The sequence below is a fragment of the Aulostomus chinensis genome, chromosome 1, assembly GCF_037954235.1.
Source record: "Aulostomus chinensis isolate RoL2024-O1b breed Wild chromosome 1, RoL_Achi_v1.0, whole genome shotgun sequence".
NCBI classification, from domain to species: Eukaryota; Metazoa; Chordata; class Actinopteri; order Syngnathiformes; family Aulostomidae; genus Aulostomus; species Aulostomus chinensis.
In genome coordinates, this window is record NC_141320.1 from 50,175,397 (window position 1) to 50,200,675 (window position 25,279).

Genomic DNA, 25,279 nt, shown 5'->3' on the forward strand with positions numbered 1-25,279 from the left:
CCAGTACAGGAGAGACATGGTCTCTTCTACTAGTTCTAGTCAACACACGGGCAGCAGTGTTCTGGACCAGCTGGAGAGTTTTCAGGACCTACTTCTTCTTTTGGTCACAGGTTTGAAGATACCTGTGGAAGTGAAAGGAAAGGCTGTGAGAGACCTGCCATACCTCTCCTGTGACCTGGGACATGATGGCAGTGGTGGGATTTGAACCCAGATGATGGTGAACTACAGCTGATCGCCATGCTAGCAAACCTCTTTTGTTTGGTTTGGTTGTTGTTTAGTGACTGTGGATGAATACACAGGAGAAGTTGAGCATGAATTTGTGTTCCCTGTTCACTTGAATATATGCAGGAGTGTGAGGTGGAAATAATACTTGGAGGAGAATGAGAGTTAAGTCTCAGCGCTATGACCTGTGCTGACACTAAAACATGTCAGCCCACAGAACAAAGATGGCAGTCCTCTGGGAGAGCAAGTACACCACACATACATGAAGAAACCCTACAGGAAACAAATATGTTGCCAGAGACTTTTACTCTGTTTTTGTTGTTTACCAAAGTACAGGATTGGAAGGAGACTGATGGTCGCTGTTTGGGTCATGTGACTGAAGTCATCCAGTCACGTGACTGAAGTCATCCATTCATGTTCAAGCTCAGATAAATCCAGGCTAATTCATACCTGCTACTCAATATGGGCCTTAATTACTCTGCTGGAATTATCACTCTGTCTTAAGGGTTTTCTTCATTGTATTAAATCCACTTTAATTTCCAAGAAGTCTTCCAACTCATTCATTCATGCAAGCCACTGATCCACAAGACCTCATTGATGAGCTTCAACCTGAGACTGATTGTTTCTCGTTGGACGAGACACCCATTCAATGAGACTCATTGTCAGTCCATTGAAATCTACTGGTGTTCCTGGTGAGTTGATTTAACAACATGAGCTGACAGAATCTACGTTCAGGTAGGAACCACCACATCCAGGGGTCTGGACCTTTGAGCAGGCAGAGCCATCAAAGTAGCAGACTAAGCTAGCAGACATTAGCATTGAGAAGAAACTGATACCTGAGCCTACTTTTGGGTCTGGACCTTTGAGCAGGCAGAGCCATCAAAGTAGCAGACTAAGCTAGCAGACATTAGCATTGAGAAGAAACTGATACCTGAGCCTACTTTTGGGTCTGGTCAGGTGATGACACAATAATATGAGATCATTGTCAGACTGACGCCTGCTCAACACTGACCAAACACTACGGCATTGTGGGAAATTTCTGCTTGGCTCGCGCCCATCAATACATATGAAGAAATTTCTCCAGAATCAGAATTGACAGTGGACACAATTGAGTCCACACTGGTTTTTTCATTCTGAGTCGGGTGCAGGTGTGGACCTTCAGACACAGCCTGTGTTTGTGTTGTTCATTCAGCGATTTTTCTTTCAATTCCAATCAAAGCCCCACAGCTGCAGAAGTGAGAGGACAAGCAGGGATGTTCAAGATGAACGCCCAACGTGGGGCTTGAACCCACGACCCTGAGATTAAGAGTCTCATGCTCTACCGACTGAGCTAGTCAGGCTACATCTGAGTAGCTTCAATAGCCTGAAGTGATCAGAGTGAGAGACGCTACAAGCTCTCCATCAGACTCACAGTCACATGAGCCATCACATGATTGATGAATGACCACAAACACCTTCATCTTTGACAAAGAAGTAAAATAAAAGGTGAACCACAGATGAGACACCAGTGGTAAAAACACTAAAGTGCTGTCAAGGAGAAACAGGATACGAGCAAACACACAAGTTACAGAGAGAGAACTCTCCCAGAGGGAACCACTCAAAGGAGAACCATGGAGATCATCAGGCTGGATGACCTCATCAACATGAGACAGGTGGATAGGAAACAAGCTCAGAGATGTCAGGAACATGAGATCCAAGTGGTGAGAGAGCAAGAACTGGTGAGGTTCCAGAACCAGGAGTGAGGTGAAGCCTGCATCACCTACTGGGAGCTTTTAGTCTAAGGTTCAACTTGGACTGGAATGATTTCTGGAGAGACAACGTGCAGGGAGGGAATTTGGAGATGAAGAACAAGTTCCTCTCAGGCTTTAATGGAGTTTTCAGGGGTCAAACAGACCCTCCTCTGATTGGTTGTCAGATGTGTTCTCATTGCACCACAGCCTCCAGGTTGAGGGTTCTGGTCTGAGTCAGACACATTGACTCTGATGCTGCTGAGCCTGAAGGGAGGATGAAGAAAGGAGTGTCTGAGAGAGCTTCACCAGACAAACTGTCCAGTTGAACAACAAACACTAGTCAGTAGGAATGTTGCTGCTGGGACCCTGATTCAAACCAGGGTTGCTGCAGCCACAACACAGAGGACTGACCACTAGAGGATCAGGGCCTCCTGGAGGCTGAGGTTGGAGCTGCTCTGTCTTTGTCTCACTGAGAGATCAGAGACAATTGGAGTCCACAAAGAAATCATTGAGAAATCAAGGAGAGATCAAAGAAAGAATTCTAAGATTAAAAATAGAACTCTGAGATCAAAGGTTGAAGTTCCCCAAGGTTCAGTTTTAGCTCAGACCCTCTTTAATATCTCTGTACTGCCACTTGTCGTCAGGAGACTCAGTATAAACCTCCACAGTCCTGCTGATGTCACTCAGCTGGACATCGCCGTGTCTCCCGGTGACTCAGGACCAGTTGATGTCCATTAACCTGTCATGGAGGCAGAGAACAAAACTGAGGTCTTAATTAAAGCTGGAGGCAGTGTTGTTAGGGCCTGAGCCTCCTTCTGTCCACTGCAGAAAAGTAGCAGGAGTCGTCCTGAATCCAAGGATGTATTTTATGAGAGCGGTGGGACTTGTAGTTTAGGAGGTAGAAGCCTCAGTGTGACACCAAGTGAGAATCAGAGCTGAGCCTCTTAAGAGCCCCTCCCCCGCTGCTCTCTGTCAGAGTGGAGAGGAGAGAGGATTTTTGGAGAGTTTGTTGTTTGAAAAAGGCTCATCAATCCCCAGATTGTGGTCAAAAGTTGAATGTAACATATTTTCGTCGGCATTTTTGTCAGGAATGTAGTGAAGTTATTTGTGAAGTGGAGAGAGTTACAGTGTAGACGAGAGAAGCGTCAGTTTGAGGCTATGTGTGTCTGAGGAGACAGCCTCCCATTGGTTTACATTGTAGGGTGAAAAGTGGGTCCTGGACTTTGTCATGACTCAAACAGTTTGTAGTTGGTTTCTGTTGGTTTGGTTTGCTTGACTGGTTGTTGTTTGTTGACCTTGCAAATCCATATTTAGGGTTCTGGCTTGTTCTGCTTTTCATTTTGTGTTTGTATTAAAGTTCTGTTGCTGAAAAAATAAATCCAGGGTTTAGTGACTAAAAAAAGGTCCAGAGGCCCACAACTAAATCTTCAAACCAATATTTCCATGGATAAGGAAGCCTAACAAGGTCACCAAGAGATGGAAACAACTTGGAGGATAGAAAACTGTTTTAGTTTATTTGACAGCTGATTGAAGACGTGGGTCAAAACTGACCGTTACCATGGAGATGGGAACAGAAAGCTGACACAAGAGGAAGGTTCCAGCTCTGAAAAAGGAGTTTGATCAAAATCTTGAACTGACAGTAGAAATATCCTTTTGTATGTTGACCTTTGCTGACAGAAGTCACTTTAGCTTGGCAGTGAAAAGAATGGCTGCTAGCTTGACAAAGAACTGCACAAACCAGGTTCAAGCTGGACTTTGGACCCTGGTATCTGCAATGACTCCATCAACTCCTAATCTAGCAGCTCTGCTGGGTCCAACTATTTTACAGAACATTTGACAGACCTGTGGAGCAGTGAGGACACACATGAGTGGACCTTTGCTATCTGGGTGTCCTCCAGTCACGTGACTGAAGTCATCCATTCATGTCAGTGATGTCACTTGGCAGGACTCTCATTGCCGTCTCATTCTAGAAAAGAATCCAGACTCCACCTGTGGCTCCATGATAACTGATGGACCTCTGGTTGGAGGCTGGACGATGATGTTTGGACTGGAAGGAAAACTCCTTGTCCAAATTCCATTGTGTTCAAGTTTAAAGTCCCACAATAAGAAGTAGCTGAATCTGACAGGTGGAGGTTTGGAACTACAAGATGGTGATGTTTCCTTGACTTGATGCTCTGACTGTCAGGGTGGATGACAGCTTCTTCTGCTGCTGCATCTGAGTGGCTATGATTGGAGCTTTTACCCTCCAAGGTTGTTTGGTTCCAGGGGAAATTTTAGAATTCCAGTCCCCAACCTTGGCTGTTCTGAACCTCTTCTCCTGAATCACTCCTGAGCTGCAGCAAGAACAAATACCAGTGCCAACCAGATCAACTTCATGGCTGCTAACAGCCTCAGACACTTGATTTCCATCAATCTGGAGCCAAGAAGGCCCTCACCTGTGGTTCTCCTCCAGGAGGGTCCAGGTTCTGCCATTGTGGCTCCTGGTGCCACTGCCAGAGAGCCTCAGCTGCACACTGCAACATTTCAACAGGAGATTGACATTCCTTCAAATGTCCTGACATCTGATTCCAATGGTTCTGTTCCATATTTATATTTTAAAATCAATCACACAATGAAAGCTGCCTCAGCAGGTTTAAGAGAGAGAACAAGCTAAGAGATCTGAAACCAGTAAAATATGCTTTTCTGTGTGCAAACTAGTGAGGGGCATGGAAGGATATTTTACCACCAATACAGAACCCAGACTTTAGTCATGTGATGAGATGGTGACTCTGATTATGAAGTTAATGGACAAAATGTGACTTGAAAGAAAATACATTAAAAAATACTAACTAAACTAAATAAATAAATAAAGAAGCAGCACAAATAACGTTTTCTTCTGCACAAATTTACTGGTATTAGACTGCATTTTTGGTCAATGAGTAGATGAAAGAGTGTCACATATATATTATATACATGTGAGACATGCACGTGGCTTTGGACAAATGCTCAATGAAACTGTAGGATTGTAGAATTATTTAAACGTTCCAAGTGGACTGTTTCAGGTTTCTAGAAGACACTTCAGCTCTCATCCAAGAGGTGTCTGCAGTTTTCTTCACTGATGGGAGGATTTTTGCTCTGTGGGGGCGGGACCTTCTCCAGAGGTGATTGACACATGTGAGCTCTGGGTGTCAGAGTTGTTTTGGTCAGGTTGTGAAAGGGAAGTTGACTCAACTGGTGTCTGTCAGTTAAAAGCCTCACAGTAATTCCATAATCTGGGAGCAGAAACCAAAGTCTCCTACGACGAGGATGGGATTGGAACCCACGCCTGCAGAGCTCAATGGATCAGCAGTCCATCACCTTAACCACTCGGCCACCTCGTCTCCTGACCACCATGAGGTGCTGCTTTCTCTGAGCCTTTGAAACAGCTGAACTCTTTGGAGCCCATTTGTCAGAAATGGACCCAGCAGGAGCCACTGAACACAACTCTGACATCATCAGGCTTCTTCCCAGCAGCTTGGTGCTCCAGAAGGAAGAATCCAGACCATCGCTACATCATCAGAGTGAACACCAGCTGATGTTGACCAGTTTAACAAGCCTTTGACTGCTAAATGACATCCAAGCTCAGATTCTCTTGTCCTGGTAGAACAAGTCAATGTTGAAGAAGATGAGAGCACCAGTCTCTTTCATCAAGGAAACAAGCCTCCTATCACTGTCCTATGCAGAGTTTCTTTAAAAAAAAAGTGAGACAACCTCAAGATTTTCTGTTTCCTCTTGTAGGATTTTGCCACAGAGAATCAGAGACAATCAAAAGCGTGTTGGACTTTAACGTTGCAGGACTGAACAAGTCATGACATCATCAGTTTTACCTTCACAGGTGCTCCATTTACTTTACTTTCAATTTTACAGAGGTAGAACCTGAAATCAAAGCTGTCTGTCCAAAGAAGTGAAAGCTTCCCAGGTTGTGATGTTCTGGTCTACAGACTCTGTCTTGTATGGAGCTTCAGTCTTTAATGAAAAGACTCCTCCATTAATAACATCACTGTGCCTCTGCAGTGAATCAGTCACTCCATCCATTTTCTGTACCACTGATTTGTTAAAGGTTATGGGGGGGGGGGGTGACATTTGGTGAGAGCAGGGTTCACCCTGAACAGGTCACCAGTCCTCAGGTCCACTGAACAGGTCCCCCATGTGGGATGATGGTGTTGAAGGCAGAGGAGAAGTCCAGGAAGAGAAGGTGGACATAGGAGTTCCTGCTCTCCAGATGGGTGAGGGCTGTGTGGACCACTGGTGAAATGGCGTCATCAGTGGAGCGGTGTTGCCTGTAGGCGTACTGGTGGGGGTCCACAGAGACGTCGATGGAGGCCTCTATGTGGGCCTTGACCAGCCTCTCCAAGTACTTCATGACTACTAGGGTGAGTGCAATGGGTCGGTAGTCATTTAGGCCTGTCACTGTGGAGCACTTGGGGACAGGGACAATAGTGGCAGTCTTTAGGCAGGTGGGGACAGGTGACAGCGCCAGTGAGGTCTTGAAGGACCGCGAGACTGTTGATGTTTTTAAAAGGAGGCTCAAGACTCCCCTTTTTAGCTTAGCTTTTAACTGACTTAGTCTCTCTTATCCTTTCATTTTATCACGATATCTTATTGTTACTTTAGTCTTTTAATTATTTTATTCTACTTTTTTATTAGTTCTTAAAACTTTTAGATTTTATATATATTTTATGTCATTCTGATACTTTAATATCATTGTAATTTCTGTTCTTTCCTACTCTACCTTCTTTGAGTCTTTTAGTTTTTAGCTCCAGTGTGTCCTGGTGGGGGCCCTCCACACTGGGAGGTGTGTCTGGTCCGCCCACAGGGGCGTCGTCCTTGGGATCGTCCAGGCCCGGAGAGCTGGGGGGCTCTGCATTATATGTGGAGTGTACCCGGTCTGTCCGGGTCGGGGGGTCTGGGTGGCGGCGCTCCCTGTGGTTGTGGGCTGTGGCACCTCCTGGTGAGGATGGCCCCCATAGGTGGTCTTTCCTCACTAGGATTTTCAGTGCCCTGCCATGTTCCTACTGACAGTCAGTGTGTGTATGTGTGTATTTGTGTGTGTATTTGTGTGTGTGGGGGGGGTGGTGTGTGCATGTATGAGGTCATGTGGGTTGGGAAGGCCGGGTTCTTAACATGTATTTATTGTATTGTTTTATATTTTATTGAATGTTGCCTGTTTTCTCTCAGTTCTGTGAAGCACTTTGTGTTGCAGTCTCTGGATGAAAAGTGCTGTACAAATATAAATAAAGTAAACTAAAGCAGACGGACGACTCGAGAATGAGAGAGGAAAGAGTAAACAAAGCAGACTCTTTTGAGGTCTTCTCCTTGGTCCCTTCATTTTTTGAGAAGACACTGGACTCAACTGCTGTCCATGATTCTGGATTGTGTTGATTGTGTTGTGAACGAGGATTTGGCCAGGTTTTGTAGGCGGGATCACTGGTGTGCAAACACACCTGACGCTGTGGAGAAAAGATGGCGAGCCACCCACAGGAGAGAGAGAGTCGGAGTGGAAAATGGCGCTGCAAACCTCACCCACCCAGGTGACACTGACCCTGACGGTGGGATTGTGGTAGGACAGAACTGACAGGTTTCACAGAGACACCTTGAATTTCTTTTGGACTGATAACGGACTGAACGAAAAGACTGGTGCTGAAAGGGAGAGACTCTGATTATTGATTTGTGAGATTGAGTTGTAAATTGAAATACTTTGGCCCTGAGTTTTATTTTTATAACTTTGTTTTGTTCACGTTTCCTGATTGTGTGCCAAATCGGTGTTCCATGAGTGGGTTGTTGAAAGGGAGTTCAAGCTTGGATAGAGCCGGTGAAACAAACCAACAGGAAGAGGGAACGTAGAACTAAAACTCATAAATAGGCTGAACCAAGATCAAATGAGAACCTAGACTGAGGAAACTCAAATAGACACCGTGAAGTAAACAAACAATCATAGAAATCCAGCCACCAAATTTAACCTCAACTCAAATAAGTCGGCTTAACTTCAAATAAGACTCAAAAGAGGTCAATAACCTGATTCTCCTGAGGTCTGGTTTCTGTCTGTTGGTTGGAGGGAGACTCCTTTATTGAATGTGTGTGGATGTAAAGGGTTTGGTACCACTAGTTTTTGTTTTTCTGACATTTTCTGTCTATAAAGAAGTCGGCAGTTTTATTCACTGACTAGTCTGTGGTCTGTTATTCTTACATTAGAATCAACCACTCACATGAGCCTAAAATCTCTGGTCCTCCACCTGAAGTGAGACACATGGGAACTTTGACCCTCATCAACCATGCAGGGAGGAGTTCTCAGAGTCTGATTGTGCTGATGAATCATCAGAACTCTCCATCACGCCGTGACGAGGACATCTCAGTGTCAAATCTGTCATTTCCTGCTGCCAGTAGGTGGCGCTGTGGTCACTGCTGACCTGTAGATGTGTTCAGACTGGGATGTTGATCAAACCTGGAAGTTTCAAACAGATCTGACAGGTGGAGAGGATTCAGAAGAGTTGAAGCTTCATTTTAGTTGGAGCCTGAAAATGAGGTGAGACTGAGGGCTCCCAGGAGTTGCAGGTAGGTGCTGCCCCCTAGTGACTCAATGGAGAACAACATGTAATGACATGAACGTTCTACATTTTTCCAGTTCTTGACTTCATTCATCCTCAAACTTCTTCAAGCTGGAAGAGAGTGAGATCATTTAAAGTAGAGAGTAAATAATCAGCATCTCATCACTCATTTGTTCTCTGGTGGTGACCTCACGACTCAGCAGTGTGACATCACACATTTCGCTGATGTCATCCTCAAGTGTGTCACTCAGTTCATGCAGCCTTCATTGTTTTATTTTATTATTTCCTTTCACTTTGATCTTCACAAAGACAAAGTGCGTCTGATGGAGGCATCGCTGACAGAGTGGAATGTTTCCATGTTGCCATGACAACGTGAGGCCCCTCACCTCCTCTGTTCCTTCTGCCGGTCGGCGTCAGAAGAGCAAGATGGCTGCTTCTCCATCTGGGTGGATGAGCAGCTCCTCCCATCTCAGGCAGACGCTCCCTGGCTGCATGTCAGCAGCTCCTCAAAGCTCCTTCTGGTTTCTTTGCTCTCCTGATGCTGCGCTGGTGGATTTGTCCACCTCTCATTCTCCAGGGTTCTCAGCCTCATGTTCTCTCCCTCCTGTTCCAGCTCCTCCAAGTTTCCAGTGGAAGTTTGGCTTTTGTTTGCTACTTTGTCTTTTCTCCTCTGTTGGTGCTTTGAGTTCCTTTGTTGTTCTTTGTCTTTTCATCATTCAAGCCTCCTTTTGTTGAACGCTCCTCTCCCCCGTCTGTATTTGGGTCCTGTTCTCCTCCACTTTGGCCAAGAAGGCGGCCCAACAAGAGTCACCAGTGATGTCACAGCTCCTGGATGCCCCGCCCCTTCATCTGGTGCAGGTTGTGTGATGTCACTGAATCCCACTCAGACCAAACCAGTCAGAGATCAGTGTGTTTGTGTCAGTGATGTCATCGCCGCTGACATCACAGCCCTCCATCCACACACGCCAGACTGAGGTGGAGGAGGTGATGTTGGGGTTTTCAAGGTCTTCGTCATGAGTGGGAGGGGCTGAGCTGGTGAATGATCAGCTGACCTGGTCTGGGCTCAGTTCAGATGTTGAGCCACTGCTGACTGCCGTTTGCCTGAGGAAGACCCAACGTTCCCCTCAAGAAATGGAGGGCAGTTTTTAGTGCAGCGTTCATTCTGGTTGGAGTTTTCCTTTCCTTTGCCCTGCACCTCTCTGGTGGGGAGGTGCTCCCTGTTGACGAGGACTCAGTGGAGAAGACTGGACCAGGACCTTCACTGGTTCAAGGAGCACCGAGGCAAAGGGAGGCCCAGACCAGCAGCCAGGGTGACCAGTTTGAAAAGCTGCTCCTCTTCCATGCTGACTTGTTGGTGTCTCCTCTTTTATTCCTGAGTGATTTTAATCTCAGCTCTCTGAACCTGAATGGAGCAGAACCAGGAAATCATTGCAGGAAATCATGGAGGAGAAATGAATGAATGAGACTTCCAGTCAAACTGAGACAAACGTCCAGGTTTGGTCATCAAAGATATCTGACATTCATCAGTAGACTGACAAAGATGCTCATTATTATTGCAGCAGATTAAACTAGAGAATAAAGAGGGTCTCACTTTGGAAAAAATATTGCAGTATATTTTTGTTTTATCAGAGAGGCTTTAATGTCTGTCTTTGATGTCTAAACTCTGACTCTGATGTCATTGGTGGTGACTGAATTCTACCCCCTGACAGACTGAAGGCTCATATTGGTGATGCAGGTAGGTGCTGCCCCCTAGTGACCCAATGGAGAACGACATGTAATGACGTGAAGATTCTACATTTTTCCACTTGTGAGATAAAAATACCTCACAGCAAGAAGGTTCAGGGTTCCAGTCCCGGCTGGAGCACAGGATCTTTCTGTGTGAGTCTGCATGTTCTCCTGTTCCTGTGTGGGTTCTCTCTGGTACTCCAGCTTCCTCCCACAGTCCAAAGACATCAAGAGGGGACGAGGCTGATTGATACTCTAAATTGACTGTAGGTGTGACTGTGAGAGTGAATGGTTGTCTGTCTCTATGTGTTGGTCCTGTGATGGACTGGTGACCTGTCCAGGGTGAACCCCGCCTCTCACCTGTAGACTCTGCGATAGGCTCCACCCCCATGACCCTTAACAGGAATAAGTGGAAGACAATGGATGGATGGATGTTGGAAACGACTGCAATACAGTGTATAAATATTCTAGTTCCATACATGGGAACCTGGTTCTTCTGCTCTTTAACATCCTGCAATAGGAATGGACCGTCTATGACAAAGTATCAATAAATCTATCAAGGAGGAAGAAGAATTCTGATCAAAGAACTGAAGTCAATCTGGAGATCAGTTGATCTCTGGAAGGAGGAGGAGGAGGCATCCTGTGCTTTTATCTCTCTGTTCATGTTTCCTGCTGAGTGTGTGTGTGTGTGTGTGTGTGTGTGTGTGTGTGTGTGTGTGTCCCAGCTGCAGCAGTCAGTTCAGGTTCCTTCAGTGTGACTGAGGGAGGTTTCTGTCCGATGGTTTCTCCCAGTGTGAACACAGCCTGACTGCTGATGCTGTGCCGACTCTGACAGTGGTTCAGTTTTTCTCAGTGGCTTTGTTGCTGCTCTCAGATCAGAATGAAAGTTCTCTCAACTCTGAGTTCAGCCTCCACAACATCGAGTCACTTGTTTCTCCTTCCTTTGATCAAATAGCGAACGCTTTTGGACGAGGAGGGAGGAAACCACGGCGTTTCACTGCTTTACATTTAGAATCTCACGCCAAGCCGGAGAAGCAGGTCCTGAATCAGTCACGTGGTCACTGCCGGCTGAAGAGGCTTCGGACGTCACCACATACGTCATCAAAACGCGCTTCACAGAACGAGACGAAGACGCGGGAGGTTTTCAAACAACAAGGAAAGAAGGAGAAGTCCGTGAACCCCCGGCCTCGGTCTTTGTCTCCTGAAGGCTGAGTGGCGCCGGTAGAACCTCAACATGTGCGCCGCGCAGCTGCTGCGGGTGTCGGTCCAGGAGCGGATCCTCGCCGCCGCTGAAGACTTCCTGCTGCAGCTGGGAGAAGGAGACTCAGCGGCTGGAGTACCGGTGCTGAGAGCGCTGCTCACCGAGCGGCTGGCGGCGGCCGCGGAGCAGATCGTGGCTCTGCTGGAGGAAACCGTGGCGGAGTACGAGCGGGAGAACCGCCGGCAGAGGTTGCTGCTCGATGCCGTGCTGAAGCCCCGAGTCAGGCTGGACAGAGCAGGTGAGTCCCCCAGGGACCTGCTGCATTGTTCCCAACATAAAGGGAGGTTTTAGTAGCTCAGGAAACAAAGTCTAGGAATTCTAGCTGGAGCTTCATCAGACCAAGTGGTCCAGACCAGCTGGAAAAACCCCTGAGACAAAGTCAAAGAGCAGGCAGCACAATGTTGGTGGGACTCAGTCAGCACACACACACACACACACACACACACACACACACACGTGTCAGCAGTCTCTCTGTCTCCAGCAAGTCACATGATATCCAAATGAGTCCCGTCAGAATGAACCAATGTTACAGTCGATTTAGGGGACAAAATCCAAAGGCAAACCTCCTGCAGACACCAGTGAAGCTCTGTTGTTTCATTTCAATGCAGTTTCAGTCCAGATCAGTGAGTCCAGAGCTGCTAGCTTGACAGCTAAACATGAGCATCACAACACTCAGCAGGACCATAGCTTTTCTTTAATCTCTTCTTTTTAATCCTCCCTTTTCTTTCTCACCTGTCTTCATTCTTTTTGACAGTTTTTCCACACTATCATCACGTTCAAGTCAAGTCAATTTTATTTGTTTGAACCAAATCACAACAAAGTTCTCTCATGACTCTTTACTAGTAGAGCAGGTCCAGCACCAAACTCCTTCAATGAACCTCCACCCAACAATTCTCCATCAGCAGCACATCCTGCAACAGTGGTGATGAAAACCTTCCTTTTAACAGGCAGGAACGTGGAGCAGATCCAGGATCAGTGGGGACGGCCTTCTGCTTTGACTGGTTGGGGGGAAAGAGAGCAGGAGAGCAGGGCAGAGACAAAGACAGAGAATGGAGGAAGACAGATATGCAGAAGGAAAGAGAGGGACAGAGATAAAGAGAGAGAGAAAGGAAGAGACTGATGGACAGACGGGGACGTGAGCAGGTGGAGCTACGGGTGGCAGCTTGAGCCTCTTCAGGTCTGCAGCCTCCTCAGCAGCACCAGGATCTGGGATGAGGGGAGAAGAGGAGTTAGTAATGTGTGTGATTTATGTATGACACATATAGGAGGACAGAGAGGAGGAGAGAGAAGCCCAGTGCCCAGTTCTGTGTTGAGGGAATGCGTTGCTCTGCAGCTCACCTCCAAGCTGCTAGGGGGTGTGGCTGTGTCTTTCTATGGTTTCGGGGGCTCTTGTCAGATTCCAAAACAAAACTATTTCCAACAGAAAGTCCAGTGCTTCTCTTTGAACGACTTTGTTTTCATGAATCAAACTTAAAACCTTGAACATGAAAAACACGACTTGTGGCCATTTTCTTCCGGAGACGCACATTTTGTCGTGGAGGTTCTTCCACCTCTAAATGCATTCGGCGACTCCTCTGAACGGACCAATCACAGTCCTTGATGTTCACGTCACGACGTGTCGACACAATGAATAGTCAGGACATTTTGGAGGTGCACGTCTGCTGCGGCGTAGGGTCCATGTAGGTCTGCGTCGACAGTGTAGGTACGGCGTTGATGCCATGCAGAAGCATAAACCAGGTTGAAGCCTACAGCAAAATATCGAAGGGCCGGTTTAAGCTGTCCTAACTATAAGTTTGATCAAAAAGGAAGGTCTTGGGGGGGGGGGGGCATCCCGGACTCAAACCGTTCCACAGGAGGGGAGCCTGATAGCTGAAGGCTCTGGCTCCCATTCTACTTTTAGAACTCTAGGAACCACCAGTAACCCTCCATCCTGGGAGCGAAGGGTTCTAGCTGGATAATAGGGGACTAGGACTGCTTCACTCAGCCTTGCCGTGTCGTGTGTGTGTGTCAGGCTGGCCCAGGATGCTGTGCATGTTGCTTCTTTTTTGACATTAAGATGTAGGCTGACACGGATATTATAAAGGCCTACTTTAAAAAAAGAAAGATTTTTCTTGGCGACCTTGGGTTGGACTGGCCGTTCAAGAATTGTCCATTTGTCCCATTATAGACACTAACATTCCAACGAGTGAATGTGATTATGAATGGACAAAGGCATTCAGCAGAGGGGACCTATGACCTTTGACCTGGGTGACACAACGTTGATCCAAGCATCTGAAGCCAGCGTTTCTGTTCCCAGTTTGCTGACTGGTCCTCAGTAGCAGGACGTCTCTTTTCATTGAGTTGATTTCTGTTTCTGTCTGTTGCTCCGCTGTTTCAGAGTCAAATGAAGAGATTTCTGATGTTGCTGTTTGTGTCCTGCAGATGTGGAGCAGCTGCTGGTGATTAAAGAAGAGGTTCCCCCTGAGCTGCAGGACCCAGAGCCCCCCCACATTAAAGAGGAGTGGGAGGAGCTCTGGACCAGTGAGGAGGGAGCGCAGCTTCAAGGGCAGGAGGAGGCTGATATCACCACGTTCCCCTTCACTCTGGTCCCTGTGAAGAGTGAAGGGGACGAAGAGAAACCTCAGTTCCCACAGCTTCATCAGAGTCTAACTGAGGAGAACTTGAAAGAAGAGTCTCTGAGCAGGAGCCCAATTCATCCTCTGAAAACAGAAGCTGATGGAGAAGAGAGTGGAGGACCAGAACCAGAACCAGCCAGCAAGGTAGATCCAGATACACTTGTACAACCTAAGACTGAAGACCAGATGTCAGACTCTTCTGAAGCTGAGACTGAAGTCAGTGAGGATGATTGGGTCAGACCTGATAACACGGCCACCTCTGAGCACAAGGAACCCTTTGGCTCAAGGAGGAATTTGCTTCAGAAACTGAGCCCAGGACAGGAAGTGAGTCATTGCAGCTCAAAAGAGCAAAAACTAAAAACTGGAAGAGAATCAGAAATCATCAGGAACGTGACCTTTGGTCCTTCTGAATCTGAGACAGAAGTCAGTGAGGATGAGCGTCCATTTAGGTGCTCAACATGCAGTAAAGGTTTTCGTTACAGAAGTAGTTTGGATACTCACATGAGAACACACTCTGGTGTGAAACCATTCCCATGCTCAGTGTGTGGCAAAAGATTCTCAGAAAAGCGACATCTTAAAACGCACATGAGAACACATACTGGAGAAAAACCATTCCCCTGCTCAGTTTGCGGCAAAAGATTTTCTGTAAAGGGATGTCTGAATAGACACATGAGAACACATACTGGAGTGAAACCATTCCCATGCCCAGTTTGTGGTAAAAGATTCTCAACGGGGAATCTGAAATCACACATGAGAACACACACTTTGGAGAAACCATTCCCCTGCTCAGTTTGTGGCAGAACGTTTTCAGAAAAGGGATGTCTGAAAAGACACATGAGAACACACACTGGAGAGAAACCTTTTCCATGCTTACTTTGTATCAAAAAATTTTCAGAAAAGGGATGTCTGAAAAGACACATGAGAACGCACACTGGGGAGAAACCATTCCCCTGCTCTGTTTGTGGCATAAAATTTTCAGATAAGGGATGTGTGAAAAGACACATGAGAACACATACTGGGGAGAAACCATTCCCTTGCTCAGTTTGTGGCACAAGATTCTCAGTGAAGGCACATCTAGAATCACACATGAGAGCACACACTGGGGAGAAACCATTCCCCTGCTCAGTGTGTAGTAAAAGATTCTCAGAAAAGGGACATCTGAAAAGACACATGAGAATGCACACTGGGGAGAAACCATTCCCCTGCTCAGTTTGTTGCAAAAGATTTTCAGAAAGGGGATGTCTGAAAAGACACATGAAAGTGCACACTGGGGAGAAACCATTCCCTTGCTCAGTATGTCATAAAAGATTCCCAGAAAAGGGACATCTGAAAAGACATATGAAAATGCACACTGGGGAGAAACCATTCCCCTGCACTGTGTGTGGCAAAAGATTCTCAGAAAAGGGATGTCTGAAAAGACACACGAGAATGCACACTGAGGAGAACCCTTCCCCTGCTCAGTTTGTGGTAAAAAATTCTCAGAATAGGGACATCTGAAAAGTCACATGAGAACCCACACTGGGGAGAAACCATTTCTCACGACTTGGCTCTGAAGCAATGGCAAAACAGTGGGAGATGTGGGTAGGAAGCCAAATAATGTTTTTTTTAACCAAGAAAACAACAACAAAACAAAATAGAACAAAAAGAGCCATGGGATTTGACAGGCAATGGAGTCAATGTTATGGTTGCATGAGTGTAAGGGAGCTGTAAGGAAGAGATGTTGGCTGCTGAAAATGAAAGTGACAATGGATGAGGAGGAAGAGCGGCTCCTGGCCGGCAAGGCGGGTTCTTTATGAAGAGAGCAACTAACCAACTAGGAGGAATGAACAGCTCCCCACTCTCCAGCTCCCTGCTGCAACACAAGAAACATCATGAAAGACATCAGCCAAGGGACCATCACACCCCCCTACAAGAACAGGGTCCTGAAGGGAATCCCGCTACCAAAATACCATGAATGTAATTTTTCTTGAATCCCAAAATGATAATTCACTAAACCTCTAAAAACCATATACGTCCCCCATTGGACTGCTCAGATAAGGTCAAACTATCAGGAGGGGAACCAGTGGCCTGCTCCGGTGGTCCAGCATCTCTTGTTGCAATTTAAGAGGCTAGGAAAAGACAAGAGGAGAACCAGAGAGAGGAAAACCGGTCACAATCAAATACCACACTGAGGAACTCTAGACAACACGTCCACCACCACTTTGTTGGTCCCCTTCACATAGCGAATATCCAGTATGACTGCAGGAACAGAGACCACCTGACTGGTCTCTGGTTGGGACACTGCAACGAATGAAGGAAGGTGAGTGGATTATGGTCAGTGGAGACAACGTGTCTACATGGAGAACAATGATGAGAACACACAGCTGAGAGACATCAGTCTTGCTGAGTTAGTTAACAAAGCTCCTCAGGTCAGGAAAACTTGAGACGACGCAACAGAGAAACTTCCTTTGTCCATCCTGTGTTGTGTGACTGAAGCTGAGGAGAAACTGAAACTAATCATGGTGGTGGAGGCCAGACATGAAGGTTGTGGGTGTAAAGAGTTTTTGAAAGCAGAAGGGAAAACACATCAGGAAAGAGACAGGATGAAGCTGAAATCATGGAGCCACCATTGGACAGGAGGGTGTGAGGGCTGATCTGATTTCTCTTAGGTCACCATCAAAGATCCACTTGACACCAAGTACTGATCTTTATATTGATGTATTGATCCCTGATCAAACACTGAATTGTCTTTGAGATGTGTGAAAATAAATGAGTGGGCGGAGTCTCTGATATCAGTGATGTCATCCAGCTGATGGAGAAATATGTGACATCAGCTGGAGCCTCCGGTGAAGTACCTTTAGTAGTAGTACACATGCAGTATACGCTCAGTACCGGCTCCTACACAGACACAGCGAGCGCTGCTTTAACAAATACATGGTTCCTATGGGAGGGATTGGTTGGATTTCCGGTGTATCAGGACCAGGACTGAAGTTGGTCCCTGACCGTCCTGGAGGGGCGGCTGTAACACAGGATGAGTTTTCACAGTGAAGGTCTTCTTCTTCTACAGCTGAATTAAAGTGTAAACAGCCGTCTACACACCTTTAACTGTCCTTATAAACTTGTCTTTTAATAAACTTTCTGTTCTCTTTTAAAGTTGTCAGTGCTTTTGTTGACATGCAGAGGCTCTACTTGATCACCACCCTGGTGTTTGACTATTTGGAGTGGATGTTCTTGTTATGATTTGTCTGTTTATCTGCTGCCCCCACGACCTGCGGTGGGAGCTAATTAGCAGTATGCACCAAAACCTAGTTAGACATGGATGCTCTCAAACCAAATCCCTGCCATCGTTCGAAATAATAAAAACACAAGAACACATCTGAGGTTCCTTTTTAGCTGGAATGTTCCTTTCAGAGCTTTAAGACTGAGGAGAAGGATTTTAAACTCTGTTCTGGATTGGTGATGTGGTCTCTCCTCCTAGTTCCTGTCCATGCACTTCTTCCTCCACTTCAAGACTGCAGCTGCTTTCTGGAGCAGCTGCAGTCTTGAAGTGGAGGTTCACTTTTCTGGACCTTTGGCCTTCCCAGCTCACCAGGGTACTCCCAGCAACTGGAGACAGTTCTGGACCCATTGGGTCTGGTCGTGCTGACGCCATCTGCAATGCTCGTGCTAGCGCGAGTGGATAGGCCTGCCATTTAAATACCATCTTACTCACTCCACAGCAAATTCCAGGCGACTGAAATAAAACTCCAGAATATCAATTTAAAGTGTTTGTTGATAGAATCATTCTGGGGAGGAAACTTTTAGTACATCGCGGTTCTTTTTGAGGGACAAACCTCAGATTTCAGGTGTAATTTTACCTCTCCTCTAGTCGGTAGAAGTGGGCTCACGTTACAGCTTCAGAGGACTGTTATGCTACTGACTGAATGTATTCCTCAGCCATTGATGAGTCGGCCGATATTTATCTATAATATATATTTATATATCCAGTGACTTCTACCAGTGCTGTCTCTGTGCTGGGCTCTAAAACCAGACTGAAACCCTCAAATCAACTCTTGTTATGGAGGAAGTCACTCAGCTGATTAGCAGCTGCTTTCTCCAGGATTTTAGAGAGGAGGGGAGGTCAGCTATCAGTCCATAGTTGGCTAGAACCTCAGGGTATCCACAGCTTCCCTGACCAGGACTTGAACCCTAGGCTGTGGCAGTGAGAGCACCAATTCTAGCCACTAGACCATCAGGGACCACACTGACCAGAGTTTGTCCTTGCAGGAGTCAGTGACTTAATAGAGTCTAACAAAGGGTTGAACCTGAATGAGACAGTTTCCCTTCAACGTGGGGCCATGGCAGAGTGAACCAAGAACACTACAATGGGGGTGAGAGTGGAGCCATGATGGACTCACAGTTCATCACCTCCACCATCATGTGGACCACCTGATCACCTCTCCCTCAACCTCTAAATAACTCATTCCCTGACCGGGAATCGAACCCGGGCCGCGGCGGTGAGAGCGCCGAATCCTAACCACTAGACCATCAGGGACCACACTGAGCTCTCCAACAACAGAGACTATAAACAATGACTCAAGAACACAGGACTCTGTGGTCTCAGCTTGAGATGCAGAGGGTCCACCAAGACCACCAGACACCTCAGCCCCCTAAAGACAGTCCACCCCCAGGATCCTGTCCCCCTCTGCTCCAACTCAGCCCTCCATTCATAACGTGACTTTGTCTCAGTCTCTTCACAATGCCAGTCACTGAAACACTGACAATGTGATGGGGGCTTCCTGTCTTTACTGCATTTTTTTCAAGGCTCACAACTGCTACTTCCTACAGTCGTCTCTACTGTGTACTTGTACTACCAGTTGTTATGAGCAACTGTGGATTTCTAAATATTCCAGTCCTCAGTTTGCAACTGTATAGTGATGATGGGTCAGTTTAGAGCTGTCAATCAATGTTAATAATTGATCTTAACATCTGAAGATTATTTTAGGAACACAAATACTTTTACTTCATTCTGAGGATGAGCAGACGTTCAATATAATTCTCATTTCCTGGTCAAAGACTCCTGCTAGTCAGAGAGGATCTGGGCTGGATTGGAAAGCTTCAGAGAGGAAAACCTTCACTCTGGACTGGACTGAGAACGGAGCAGCCTCAGCTTCCTGGAGCCTTACTTGCCTCTGTGGTCTAAGGCTGTGTGGGCTGACATCACAGTGAAACTACTGAGATCACAGAGCCTTTGAGATCACAGGCTGACTTCCTTTTTATCCCTAAAATGAAGGAGAAAAATGTTGTGTCTGTGTTTGTGTTGCTGCATCAGTTAAACAGTGACTCTGACAGAGGGGATGTAGCTCAGTGGTAGAGGGCATGCTTCGCATGTATGAGGCCCCGGGTTCAATCCCCGGCATCTCCAGCTGGTCCTTTGGAGCCTTCATCTTACCAGCTAAATTGATCCATAAATGTGACAACAGTTGATAACAAACTACCAGAAGAGAAACCAGTCTGTTGCATATCAAAGTATTTGTAGCTGGGTCAGTGTGACTGTGAGCCTTCATAGCCAGCATGAAGGAGCTGGTTTTATCTTTGCTGGGGAAATCCCACACACAGCTGCTCTCAGTTCCAAATGTGTGTGTCCTCACTCCTCCGTCCTCCTGCTGCCCTCAGAATACAGACACAATTCAACCTGGCAAGTTTGGAGCATAGAAGTGCTCCTGAAGAGATGTGTGTCAGCCCACAGCTGGCTGTTCTTACCTGGAACCTCAAGATGAAACTGCTTCCACAGATTGGAAATGAATCTGATGTTGACTTTTGGACAAATCACCTGTTCATCAGTTCATCATCACTTCCATCCATTTTCTACTGCTTATCTTGTTATAGAAAGGAGTCTATCTGCTGTGTGACTGAGGCAGTTACTGTGAGCTGCTGCATGTCTCAGTGTGTGTGTGTGGGGGGGGGGCTGTGTGTGACTGGTCGGCTGCCAAGGATTATTGATGAGATCAATCATGATCAGCTCAGAGATCACGGCACAGAAGAAGGAGACTTTTTGATTTTTGGGGGTTCAGTTTCTAAGTCAGACACATCATCACAATTTGAAGTTTTCCTCCAGTAAAAAACAAAACAACACAAAACCAAACAAAAACATGATTTGACTTTTGATGTCTACATTTTTTGGAAATTGTGAGTCCAACAAGCAGGAGGCCGTTTGAGCTTGGAAACTGTGAAGCATCACCAGTAACTGCTGGTTAATTTACAGTTGTTTCCTCCAAAAAGTTTAAAATGAATGAATAAACCTTTAATACTACAGTTAGAAAGTAGTATTTTGCTATCATCTAATTTGATAGGTGGCACTGTCACCAAAAAACAAAAGTCCAACAAATGCATTTTATCATCCAATTCAGTAGGTGGTGCTGTGGGGTCCTGGAACTGCAGCTCTCAGGTGCTGCAGAATCTCCTCTTGCAAAGCCTCACAGTTCAGAGTCGTTCCAGAATCTAGGAGCAGAAACCAAAGTCTCCTACGACGAGGATGGGATTGGAACCCACGCCTGCAGAGCTCAATGGATCAGCAGTCCATCACCTTAACCACTCGGCCACCTCGTCTCCTGACCGCCATGATGTGCTGCTTTCTCTTAGCCTTTGAAACAGCTGAACTCTTTGGAGCCCATTTGTCAGAAATGGACCCAGCAGGAGCCACTGAACACAACTCTGACATCATCAGGCTTCTTCCCAGCAGCTTGGTGCTCCAGAAGGAAGAATCCAGACCATCGCTACATCATCAGAGTGAACACCAGCTGATGTTGACCAGTTTAACAAGCCTTTGACTGCTAAATGACATCCAAGCTCAGATTCTCTTGTCCTGGTAGAACAAGTCAATGTTGAAGAAGATGAGAGGACCAGACTTTTTCATCCAATGCTGGAACAGCGTTAGACTGAAGGTCTGAAGGTCCCTGGTCTGGTCCAGGTTTCAACAGGGGACCAGCATCAGCCAGCATTTAAATGTGGACAGCAGTGGAGGTGAAGCCCACATCAAGGAAACCAGCCTCCTATCACTGTCCTGTGCTGAGTTTCTTTAAAAAATGTGAGACAACCTCAAGAGTTTCTGTTTCCTGTGTTGGATTTTGGCTCAGAGAATCAGAGCCAATCAGAAGCTTGTTGGTCTTGGATGCTGGTCATCAGGGGCAATGAGGGGCTCAGTGTCTTGCTCAAGGACACTTCAACATGGTCACCAGCTGAAGTGAGAACTGAACCAGCAACTCTGCTAGACGGCCACTCTTCCTCCAGGCCGTGCCCCCCGAACCTGAATCATCATGATGTCATTATTTGTTGCTTTAATTCACCAAATGTGTGACGTGGTGAGTTTGTCAGGAGTTTAAAGACCAAAGTTGTGAACACACAGAGAAGTAAACCTGTCAAAGCTGCTTCACTTGATGAGAGAAACTGAGGAACTGATAGAAGAGCAACAAAGAAAATGGAGTCAGAAGGTCGTCTTCTTCACCGCTCAGTCACAACACTGACACACACACACACACACACACACACACACACACACACACACACACACACACACACACACACACACACAAATAGTTTGTCTTTGAGAGAGGACAAAAAATGTTTGACTGTGCTGACATGAACTTTCATTGTCTAATTTCAGTCTCCTACAAAAGTGTGTGAATGTGGTCGTTGTGGCCGAGTGGTGAAGGCGATGGACTAGAAATCCATTGGGGTCTCCCTGCTCAGGTTGGAGTCCTGCCAACAACGTTAAACTGTTTAAAATTTAAATTTGACGCATTTTTCCTCTACACTGTCCTTCATCACAGCATTTAACATCAGGACTGCTCCCAGATCAGCTCCATGACCTCATCTTTGCACCAGAGTACCGCCCAAGTTCATCAAAAACGGCCAAGCATAAATATATAATATGTATATAATGTGAACACACCTGTACAGGTGCGTTAACGTGCTTAATAATAGAGAATGAGTGAAGGGTGCGTTCAGAGTGGAGTGCAGTACCACAGTCAGGCCAGCAGGTGGGGCTTTCGTTGGTGCTGTCTACCTAATTGCGGTGTCTGTGCTCTGCCAGCAGAGGTCGTGCTTCCCCACCAATCTTCTCGGGTGTCTGAGTGGTGCCGCCATGTTCAGGTCATAGCAGGAGGACGTAGGTTGGTACTTGGCAGTTCGGACGTAGCGAAAGTCACGTTATGAATGGAGGGCTGAGTTGGAGCAGAGGGGGCAGGATCCTGGGGGTGGACTGTCTTTAGGGGGCTGAGGTGTCTGGTGGTCTTGGTGGACCTTCTGCATCTCAAGCTGAGACCACAGAGTCCTGTGTTCTTGAGTCATTGTCTATAGTCTCTGTTGTTGGAGAGCTCAGTGTGGTCCCTGATGGTCTAGTGGCTAGGATTCGGCGCTTTCACCGCCGCGGCCCGGGTTCGATTCCCAGTCAGGGAATGAGTTATTTAGAGGTTGAGGGAGAGGTGATCAGGTGGTCCACATGATGGTGGAGGTGATGAACTGTGAGTCCATCATGGCTCCACTCTCACCCCCATTGTAGTGTTCTTGGTTCACTCTGCCATGGCCCCATGTTGAAGGGTGACTGTCTCATTCAGGTCCAACCCTTTGTTAGACTCTATTAAGTCACTGACTCCTGCAAGGACAAACTGTAATCCTCCTTAGTAGCTTTGGTTATTGATGATCTGCAATGGTTCGTGGGGGTGGAGCCTATCCCTCAGGTGAGGGGCGGGGTTTATCCTGGACAGGTCACCAGTCCATGGCAGGGCCATCACATAGAGACAGATTGATTATAAAAATGTTCATCCCCAGTTTGAATTTAGAGACAGGATTTAAGTGTGGAAGGTTTTTGTATCTTCAATTTAATTCTGAGTGTTGTAAACTGTTTCTAACAAACTCTACTGTTGAACAGTCAAAATGTTTTCTAACCAAGCTGAATGCTCTCATATACTTTTTAAAGTTGAGTTTCTCTCACATCCTCCTGAGATCAAAGACAGAATTCTAGGTACAAATAAATACACTATCAAAGCCCTGATGACATCATCATCAATTCTGACTTTGATCTGGAGGCTCTTGCTTTCTTGCTTCAAATAAAAAACGTTGTTCCAGGGAAAAGTCTGCACATAAACACACACACACACACACACACACACACACACACACACACACACGCACACACACGCACACACACACACACACACACAGCCTGTCTTCAGTATAAAATGGTCTGTCACGTTCTCTCACGTTGGAAGATTTCTCTGACTCCATTGTGAATAAAGAGATTCTTCATCTGCCACCTGAGTCTTGATCCACTGATTCCTCTGATCCACCTCTTTCTGCTCCAACAAGGCTGACATGGATCAGGTGGGTCCATGTCATCCAATCAGGAGGTTTCTCCTCTCAGTTAATTTTCTTCATCCCAGTTTAGATTGATTCTTCTCAGCCTCATGAAGGAGCATCTGATCAGGTGTTTGGCTGCTTGTTGGTTGTAATTCCATAGATTTTAATCTCAGATGTTATAGAATTAATAAGAACATCTTAAAGACCTTTGTCCAACACTTGAAACTCTCCTGTCTGTGGAGGCCCAACTGGCCTTTGGTAGTGAGGTGGTGGATGCATGTGAATGAAATGAGGCTGGTGTTGCTGTGAGGAGCCACTAGAGGGAGACACCTGTCGTTCCTCCCAGCTGACAACGAGGCTTCACAGCTGCATTGGAAGCTGTCCTTTATTGGTCCCAACTGTCTTGAGCTCAGGGGCCAAACTCACCAACAACACTTCCTCCTGGTCATGTGGTCTGTTTGTCAGGAGATTCAATCCAAAGTTGTTGACACACAAGAGAAGAAAACACGTCAAAGTTTGTTCATTTTTATGAATCAAACTGAAAATGAACAGAAGAGTGACAGTGAAAATGGATTCAAAAATAATGAATAATCATGAATAATGAATAAATGCTCAGAATTTACTGGCATTTGACTGCATTTAGTGGTTAATCAGTAGATGAAAGAGGAACATATATATTCTATACATGTGATGTACGTACGTGGCTGTGGACAAAAGCGTCTGCTCAATGAAATTGTAGGATTGTAGACTTCTATAAATGTAGAATATAATTGTAGAAATGCTCTCTCTCACCACCCCCAACGTCTGTGCCAGGGTCTCTGGCCAGTGGTCAATGGCTCATATCACCTGCCCAGGATGGATCCAGCTTGCTTGTCTTTGTAATTCTGCACTTATTAGAGACCTGGAAACAAAGGAATGCTGAAAAAGAGAAAATAGGACCTCACACAAATGGGCTTGTGACAGAAATTAAGATCATTTTGTGAATATCCATCCTCTTCAAATGTGTGTGTGAATGTGGTCGTTGTGGCTGAGTGGTGAAGGCGATGGACTAGAAATCCATTGGGGTGTCCCTGCTCAGGTTGGAGTCCTGCCAGCAACGTTAAACTGTTGATGTTCTATGTCAGGGTGAACGTCCTACCTGTGCCTGATTCAGTGTGGTGGCTCACACCTGAATTTATCCAAACTAGCTAACTTCTTAACGCCAATCTACACAGTTTGAATCATCAAAACCTCAAACTGCAGTAAGAATTTTCAATTCTCTCATCCACAACAATCCTCATCAATAAAATCTGGAAGAAGGAACCGCAGAAAGTCTGCAGGAGAACGTAGACGAGTGCTGCCACCGACCCGTCATGGGGAGGACCGGTAACGTGGTGACCCCACTTCCCAAAAGAAGCCGACCGTCCAGCGCACCCTCATCACCCAATAAGGACCTCGGGGACATCCTGGACTCAGTTGACAGGAAACTAACAAGTTTCGATGCTGGACTCTCTCGTGGAAATCCTCCACAAAGAGCCTCCATGAGTCTCTGGAACTCAGCCAGCAAAAGGTGGCTTCACTGGCCGCTAAAAATCAAGCCCTTCAAGCCTCCAGCCTCCCATCACTGTTTCCTCCCTCTCAAATATGTATCCTGAAATATGGATTTGAGTCTTTAGATGCTGTAACGTCCAAAGATCATATTCTTATTGACCCTCCCCCTTCTTTGTTCCACCATGGAAAGAGGAGAACTCTATTCTAGTTTAGTGGATGAACATAGAGGGACTACACCTGGATCTCTGTGTTTAACAAACAATTGAGTTAAACATCAGGAGTCGTGAGTTTGCTCAAAACTATTGACTTGGAGTGAGT

At 46.3% G+C, this 25,279-nt stretch overlaps 4 non-coding genes across 4 annotated transcripts; 2 read left to right on the forward strand and 2 right to left on the reverse strand.

The window, feature by feature from the left end:
- Nucleotides 1-1,489: 1,489 nt before the first annotated feature.
- Nucleotides 1,490-1,562, reverse strand: trnak-cuu (transfer RNA lysine (anticodon CUU)). The gene has a single exon. It is a non-coding gene; the product is annotated as a tRNA-Lys (tRNA).
- A 16,995-nt stretch (nt 1,563-18,557) lies between these two features.
- trnae-cuc (transfer RNA glutamic acid (anticodon CUC)) lies at nt 18,558-18,629 on the reverse strand. The gene has a single exon. It is a non-coding gene; the product is annotated as a tRNA-Glu (tRNA).
- Nucleotides 18,630-19,427: 798 nt separating this feature from the next.
- Nucleotides 19,428-19,499, forward strand: trnaa-cgc (transfer RNA alanine (anticodon CGC)). Its single transcript has one exon. It is a non-coding gene; the product is annotated as a tRNA-Ala (tRNA).
- Nucleotides 19,500-22,459: 2,960 nt separating this feature from the next.
- Nucleotides 22,460-22,531, forward strand: trnae-uuc (transfer RNA glutamic acid (anticodon UUC)). Its single transcript has one exon. It is a non-coding gene; the product is annotated as a tRNA-Glu (tRNA).
- Nucleotides 22,532-25,279: the final 2,748 nt, after the last annotated feature.